The following is an 8,953-nucleotide window of genomic DNA, read 5'->3' on the forward strand; positions in this document are numbered from 1 at the left end:
AGGAATCAAGAAAACCAGACTAGTAGAGTCACCTTCATTCTGTTGGGCTTCTCAGAATATCCAGAACTCCAGATGCCCCTGTTCCTGGTATTCCTGACCATCTACACAGTCACTGTTTTGGGAAATCTGGGCATGATCATGATTATCCAGATCAATCCCAAACTCCACACCCCCATGTATTTTTTTCTCAGCCATTTATCTTTGGTTGATTTCTGTTACTCTACAGTAGTCACACCCAAACTATTAGAAAACTTGGTTGTGGAAGACAGAACCATCTCCTTCACAGGCTGCATCATGCAATTCTTCTTTGCGTGCATATTCGTGGTGACAGAAACCTTCATGTTGGCCGTGATGGCATATGACCGATTTGTGGCAGTTTGTAACCCTCTTCTGTACACAGTTGTCATGTCTCAGAAGCTTTGTTCCTTGTTGGTGGGAGCATCATATTCTTGGAGTATAGCCTGCTCCTTAACATACACATACTTTTTGTTGACTTTATCCTTTTGTGGAACTAGCTTCATAAACAACTTTGTCTGTGAGCATGCTGCCATTGTCTCTGTGTCCTGCTCTGATCCTTACATTAGCCAGAGGGTCATTTTAGTCTCTGCCACATTCAATGAAATAAGCAGCCTGGTGATCATTCTTCCCTCCTATGTTTCCATTTTTATCACTGTCATGAAGATGCCTTCCACTGGGGGGCGCCACAAGGCCTTCTCCACGTGTGCTTCTCACCTGACCGCTATCACAATCTTCCATGGGACCATTCTCTTCCTGTACTGTGTTCCCAACTCCAAAAGTTCATGGCTCATGGTCAAAGTAGCTTCTGTCTTTTACACTGTGGTCATTCCCATGCTGAACCCACTGATCTACAGCCTCAGGAACAAAGATGTGAAAGAGGCAGTCAAGACGTTAATGTTAAATTATTCTTTGATAAAATGTAAAGCCAGAAATATGAATTAGTCCTTTTTTTAGAGTACCGGTAAGACTTGTCCAATAGAAAATCAGTCCATAAGGGTATGATACACTTGTAATTGACAGTCCATAATCTGTTCACACTAATGTTTAGTGAAATAACTTTAAAATTACATATGATGTTAGGGATGAAAGATTAAACCAAGTGTTTGATTCATAAATTGAAATACAAAAGTGTCTGTGTCAGTATACATGATCATGTAATTGCTCAGACAAATTTCAGTTCAGTTTAAGTCATGGAAGTGTGGGGTTTTTGAGATGGTCTGAAGAGTTATGGTTTATTACAAGGTAGTTTACTTCTTAATGTAAAAATAGTACCTTAAAAGCTGTTCAACATAGGAGCTCGGGGGTGGCTCCGTCGGTGAAGCATCTGATTCTTGATTTCAGTTCAGGTCATGATCTCATGGTTCCTGGGATCGAGGCCCATGTCGGGCTCTTTGCTGACATCATGGAACCTGCTTGGGATTCTCTCTCTCTCCCTCTCTCTCTCTCTGCCCCTCCCTTGCTCATGCTCTTTCTCTCTCTCTCTCAAGTTAAATAAATAAACATTTAAAAAGCTTTTCAACATAAAACTCTAAGGTTCCAAAAACAAAAATTATATTTAATTCCACAAGAATCATCTTGGTACTGGAAGATTCCCTGAAAAATAAAAATAAATAAAAGTATATCTCCCTTAAAAGGTCCAGAATACAATGTAAATTATAACTAGCAGTACGAACAAATATAAAATATTTTCTATGTCTGTAGTAGCACAAGAAACCAATATACGTTTTGGAGATACACGCCCATCACTGTAGTTTTTCTCTTTGTGTCAATGTAGTTGTACTTTCTTCATTTATTCAAAATTTTATTGTAATAGTACTAGGTACATTTTAGGTTGTAAGAAATAATTTAGAGAGATCCCAGGTAGTTTTTACCAATTTTCCCCTATGATCATATAATACAACAATCAGGATATTAATAATGACACAATGTACAGATCTTACTCAGGCATCAATTATTTATTGATGAAAAACAATCATAAATTCCAGAAGGATGCAACAATAGCAATCCTTTAGAACCAGTGAGTTGACGAAGGTACCTCGGCTGATAGCAGCTGGGTCACTTGAGCATCAATTCTGAGCTAACCAGATCAGCTAACCTCAATCTACAGGCCTGTAGGTAGGTCATCTTTATTGGACTATTCGGTTAATGGTCTACGTTGTAAGCTGAGTCACAATAAAGTATGCATAAAGCAAAGGTATATTATAAGTGCCTGTTTGGGTCTCACCTGTTAACATGTTCGGAGTTAAAGCAAATCACATGGCTAAGCCCAAGGCCAAGGGGTGAGAAAGGTATCTACATCTTGTGGAACTGTTAAATTATAAGTCAACAGGGTATATATAGGGAGAAGTAAAGAATCTGGCTCAAAATCTACTGAAGATTGACCAAAACATTTGCCTCATTGAACATATTCTTTGATAATGCCAGATAACTTTATGGCAGATAACAGATAGCCCATGATTGTGGTAGGTTTCATCCAAGTTTTCTAATAATTGACTGGTTATTGTATTGCTTTAAGCAAATGCCTGGGATTAAATATAATAACTCACATTTTCTTTGTTGTCTTAATCATGATTAAAGTTTATAAGCAAAGACTAGAGAGACATTCATGTGTGGTTGCTCTAATTCAACCACTTAAACGTTACTTGTTTCTCTCCATTATTTAGAGTCTTATTTTCATATGGAAATTAAATGCTCTTTACCATAATGCTTTATGTGGAATCAGGTATCTTGTGTAAATTAGGGATATATAACAAAATTATAATCACTCATTGTTTATCATAGCAATAACAAAGGATTTACTTTAATTTTTAATTGTTTGTCAACCAAGGGCCCTAAGTAAATGTACTATCAGTTTCTTTCGCTGTGTGCATGCCTCTGCGTGTGTGTGATCTTTTAAGAACACAAAAATAGATTAGGAAGCTTGAGCGTGTTATCATGGAATATTTGGTATATTCAGTAAGGTTTCTAAGGTTAAAAACTAGAATATATAATTTTTAAATATTGATTTTGAAGTTATGTAACGTGGGGTTTGGTACTTTAATTAGTTTTGTGTTTCTCAGTGGAAAACAAAATAAAAACAAGAAAAAGTGAAGAGTTGAAAAATCCTTTTAGAACATATTCTTTTATGTTGGTAACTGCTCTTACATATGCAGCTTATTTCCACAAATGTAATGTAAAGTGATTTTCAAAAAGCCTCACGTTGTACGTTCAGCCTGAAAGTAGACATTCTAACAGTGAAGCTAAACACATTAGACAATATATTTGTTCACTAGTGGTTGTGTTACGTGACTATTTTTTTTTCTACCCATGGATTTATATGCTACTCTTCCTTTAAAATTTTAGATGTAGTAGGCATAAATGTGACTTTCTTTCTGCCCAAGGCCTGTGACGTAACAGGTCCATATTGAACACAATTTTCTTTCTTTCCTAATATGTGGCCTAGAAAATATTCCTAGAGGTACAGGAATAACATAGGTGGACTTAAAATATTAGCACTATGACCTTTTTGGCTGAACTAAAGAATATAGCTGGCTTTATAGCCAAGATGATGATTAACTAACATATCCTAGCCCCCAGCTGAAGGCAAGCATGTTCAGCATATAAGAAGCAATAAGCCTTAATAGTTGAATGTAAAATATATATACATGTGTATATATATATATATATATACACACACATATACATATGTATATACATATATACATAGTATATATGCATATATACATAGTATAATATTAAGTGTTATATATATTATATATATATGTATATGTATATACATATATACATAGTATAATATTAAGTGTGTTTCTATATAAATTCATGTAGGAACAGATAAGCAAAATTAAGAGACTAAAAAAGCATATCATAGCAGCTATAAGTATGCCGGAGTCAATGGGATAGATAGGACTATAATTTTTCATGATTTTAATAAGTATAACCTCTATACAGAGGCACATTATTTTTTAAGATGTAAAGATCAGCGTGTCAATGATTTAAAAGAAATTATAGTCTGAGCTGAGGAAGAGGAAGTTCCCTCTAATTATTTTGTTTGTAGCTCATTATAGCACACACTGTCAGGATTCCCTGAGGTCTGTGCCCCCAAGGTTAGGTACTTAGAATAAAACAAACACCATCATGGAACATAGTTTCCAGGTCTATCTACTTCTGAAGGACATCTCTATGTTCCCTCCAAAATTTCTTGACAATTGCAAAAGTGGCATTTCTTGGGATCTTTATTGAATAAAATTTTGCAAGAAACATCAACTCTGATCAAAGAACTGAAACATTTAAACAAAACTTTCAGTTTTGAGACAGAAAGTATAGGCAGCTTATTAATACTAGCAAGGAAGTCTTCAATAAAAATGCATCAGGAAAATCTGGCTTTTGGTGAGTTGATTCAACCTAGGATTACCTTTTCATTCTGATGTGAGGGACATTGGAACCCAGCATGTTGTTGGCCGGAGCCACCTATGTGAGCTGAGTAACAGCAATTTCGACTTGGTTTATGTGTATATTCAACTGGCTGCATTCTACTTGCATTATTCCCAGAACCGTTGTCCTGAGCTGGAAAGTTCGTCTCCAATTGCTAAGCTAAACACATTGTGTGGTTTGACAAGAAATGTTAAATGCAAGTCTTCTCCTAAAGAAGTGATACTCTTCAGGGAAAAAGCTAAGGTGCACATGCAAACATGCACATACACACACATGCCCATAAATGTAGCAAACGTGCCAGGCACTACACATACATTGTGGTAATAGACGTGGAAAGAACATAGAAGAAGAGAAAAGGCATTTCTATTAACCAGCAGTTTTTTTGGAGGGGCTATGTGGTACTTCAGGAAATGGTGGCACAACGTACAACAACAAGGGTAGAGGTGCCATTTCAGAGGGATGGATGGTGGAAGATTAAGAGTTACAAATGCTTGTTTTTGTACAATAAGGATTTAAGGCCCCACTGTGAATGAAGCACTATGGTCATGGCAGACGATGTGGTTATATAGTGCCTGGAGATATTAAAGACATCTGGGCAGAAGTTTCGATTTGATTCACTTAGTATAAAATGCTCTCAAAAATGCTTACACCATTGCATTCCAGGCTAAGTGTGAGTCAACAAAAGTTAATCTCACAGACTGGACTCCAGTTGGAAATCTTATATACAGGTGAGAGGATAGTTGGTGATAGTAAAAATGAAGAGGGAGGTACACTTAGACTATTTCTCTCTTTTCACCTCTCCCTGATTGCCTTTCCCACAGTCACACATATGACAGGCAGAAGAGACAGAAAGAACCAGGCAGGGTTAGAAAAGCAAAGGAAAATGAAGATTCTGTGTTGCTGGATTAGAAATGGATACGATTGTGAATCCAAGACTCAGTGAAACATCTCAAAAAGAGTCCAGGAGATACAATTCTTCTTAAAATAGCTTTCCGAATATGCACGGCAAGAACGTTTAAAAACTTGGAACTCGTACTATTTTCATAGAGATTAATGGCAGTAGAAAATTAACATGGAAGGAAGCCGATATCTGTGGAGATCTTAACCAAGTGTAGGATTTGTTGGATATTTTAAGGTCATACGTCATTTAATATGTTCACGCTCAACATTAAATGAGCTAGCGTGGTGTTACCACCCACATTTTGTAGATGAGAGTACTGAGGCTCATATGATTAAAGAATTTGTTAAAGTTGCTTATGTAATATACAACATAGACTGAAACTGAACTAACATCTGTTTCCTAAATTCACGTTCTCTATAAAATAACATGATGTAAGGCTGTCTTTTCTCCACCCACTCAAATTAGCCCCTTCTCTGAATGGGGCTAATTTTCAAAAAAGTTGATAGTAGAATTTTATAAGAAAAGTTTCTGATATGAAAAGGTAAGTGAGATATTTTATTTTCCTTTTTCTGCACTGTGAACAAAGATATAGCTTCTTTATTCAATCCCAATCATACTCCCAGTACCAAGCTAAGTTAGTTAAAAACAATACCCTACTTAGTTTGACAAGCTTATCACCACAATATTACCTTAAAAATTATTGCCTTTATGCATTTTTTTTTGTACCTGTAGAATTGGTGAACTAATAAATCTACAATGGGAGCATGTTCCTCACAAGGGGTGTGGAATGGGCGAGGAAGTCTCACATTCATTATGAGTAACCTGGAACTCTTAACTCTTGAACTCCTTAAGACTTCCTGGCATTCTTTCCTGACCTTGAACTCCTCTAGGTCGTTAAGGCATCCTGGAATTCTCTCACTTAAAGTTTATGTGGGACACGTATTGAACACAACATGTGCACTCTTGAGAAGTGGCGGGGAAAGCATATTTACCAACAATTTAACAAATAGCCCAAGTAGTAATGAGAATGGAGTGGGCACTGGTGATTGGTGATATGAATGGAACCTGAAGACCTTCTGGGTGGACTGAGTGGCTCTAGTAAAGGCAAGAAGTAGTGAGATCAGCAGCAATTCAGTTAGGCTAAAAGGCCACGCCGGGGGTGAAGAGAGAAGTAAGGAGTCAACAGTGCATGAAATTTAGTAATAAATGCACAATCCTCAACTTTGTACAAATGTTTCAAGTACACGTCTGAGATTTGTTGCTTACTGGTAAATCCTGGACAAAGCTTGGCAGGGCAGTAAATTGACCTAACACAGGTCAAATATTTGAGTACAAATACCCAGGCACTATCTATCTATCTATCTATCATCTATCTATCTATATCTATATCTATCTATCTATATCTATATCTATATCTATATATCTCTCTCTATATATATATTTAAAAACTTGGAACTCATACATATACATATATATATATATATATATATATATATATATACACATACACATATGTATACATATATAGCAAGTACAAGCAGATTGCAGAGTTCATTGCCTTTTGGCACTCCATGATATCTCTGCAAAGATTAGTTTAGTTCTTAGTGTCAATATCAGCTCAAAGGGGTCCATGCTATACCTAGAATATTGACTAAGTTTGTCCGAAATATTTAGAAACCCATGTGAGGAAGAAAATGGAAAAACAAAGCACAAACAATAAACCAACACTAACATTGTTTACCTAGAGAAGAAAAGAGAAGGGATATACCTTTATGTCTTCAAACATTTGAAAGTCTCTTTATAGAGAGGATTAGCTTCAAATCCTGTGAACTCCAGAGAGAGAGAAAGATCCATTTGGACTTTGAAAGCACTGGAAATACGATAGGAGAATACTACTTAGGATAAACATAGAATTGAGTATGGTGGTTACTGCTTTGATAGTGTCACTGACGAGTTTGAAGAGAGATCATTAGGTGTGAGGACAGGAGCTTTAATGTAAGGAAAGGGCAGTGGAAGTGTTACTAAAGAAGTCTGAACACAAGACATATGAAAATACTCAGAAATTCTTTGCCTTTCAACTGTACTAAGTCTTGTCTTATCTTGGTTTAGAGTCCTCACAAAGATCACTTATTCTTTAGTAGGTAGAATATGACTAACAATTTAGGGAGTCTTTCACTTGAACTAGACCAAGCTCTACAACTAAACCATGATGTATTGGGTTTATCTAGCCTTCTGGCAATAATAGCAGATTGTATCTCAGAATTCTTAACTTGCATGAATGTGACCCAATAAAAGCAATCTAAGTTCCTGAATTTAGAGAGGATTTTTGTTTAAATCAATACACGTAACTAAATATATGAAGTTCACAACAGGTAGACCCAATCTTCTATGTGATGGAGAATGTGACTGCATAGCTAATGCTCTGTTCCTGGATTAGTGGTAGATTTAATGATACGCTGTTGTGTGTTATAGACAAAGCTAAAGTTGTGTGGGTTCACAGATGTGTCCAAGATGGCAGGATCATGTTCATTATGTCTCCACATCCACTTCTAGAATCCGTTCTTTAGGATTTGACCTTGTGGAATTGGTAATATTTAAACTCCTGCTGTTTTACAGAAACCAAATGTTTATATTTCTTAATCTAACACATTTTGTTTTATTCTTCATTGACCACTATAGATAGACTTGCCACATTAGAACAAAGTTTTGGTTGTTGTTGTAAGTGATACTTCTCTCTCAGTACCGTATTGTGTGTGTGTGTGTGTGTGTGTGTGTGTGTGTGTGTATTATAATCACTGATAAATAAGCATATTTTTTTCCATTTTAGTACAATTAACACTACAAACTGTATAACCAACAGAAGAGGGTTGATGTGAAATTTTCAAGACTATATGCAAAATACTCCCTTAGAAAACAGTTATAAATCATTGAGTAGTTTGGGCCTTCAAAATGACCACATGGTGGGTATGTAATTGACAGAATATAGTCATCCATGGAATTTTTGACCAGACCACTTAAAGAAACTCTTAAGTCCTTGATAATGGGCTATATCTAGAATAGGGAAATACTCAATATAGCAATACAAAAATTGTGAAGGTCTGATGATACATTTTCCCCCAAAGATATTTACAGTTATGTTTTTCTTTATGTATTAAAAGTGTTTAATTTTCCCAACGTGGCTTCTGACATGATCATATGAGTACTATGATGTGCTCAGAGGTTTGTTTGCTTGTTTGTTTGTTTTTTAATTTTGCTATATGTCTCCTTTGTGCTCATATAACTATATTTTATCCTGGGATATTCAATGTTGTAAGGATCATATACATCTACAGGTTATTTATATAACTTAATACTACTGATTAGTCCCATTTTTTTTCTTATTTTCCAGATGAGGCAACTAAAGTACTGAAGGATACAGCTAATTGCACATAATTGAAAAGTCAAGTAAGACTCCGAAGTGAAACAGAGAACTCATGTGTACGCACTGACCCCATTGCCTTCACTGGCTTGCGTTGACCTGTCCTGACTTCCTTTTACTTTTCCTTCTCAAGTTCCGCTGCTCAATTCTCTTTTCTTCTCCTTTATTTTTTAAAATCAAGAACC

The 8,953-nt window shown here is 35.9% G+C and overlaps 1 pseudogene; it reads left to right on the forward strand.

The window, feature by feature from the left end:
* LOC124505842 (olfactory receptor 5D13-like) lies at positions 1 to 941 on the forward strand (annotated as a pseudogene).
* The last annotated feature ends 8,012 nt before the right edge of the window (positions 942 to 8,953 follow it).

Source organism: Lynx rufus, unplaced genomic scaffold, assembly GCF_022079265.1.
Source record: "Lynx rufus isolate CCGP_SWC_20201006 ecotype Redwood Valley unplaced genomic scaffold, mLynRuf1.p SCAF_9, whole genome shotgun sequence".
NCBI lineage: Eukaryota > Metazoa > Chordata > Mammalia > Carnivora > Felidae > Lynx > Lynx rufus.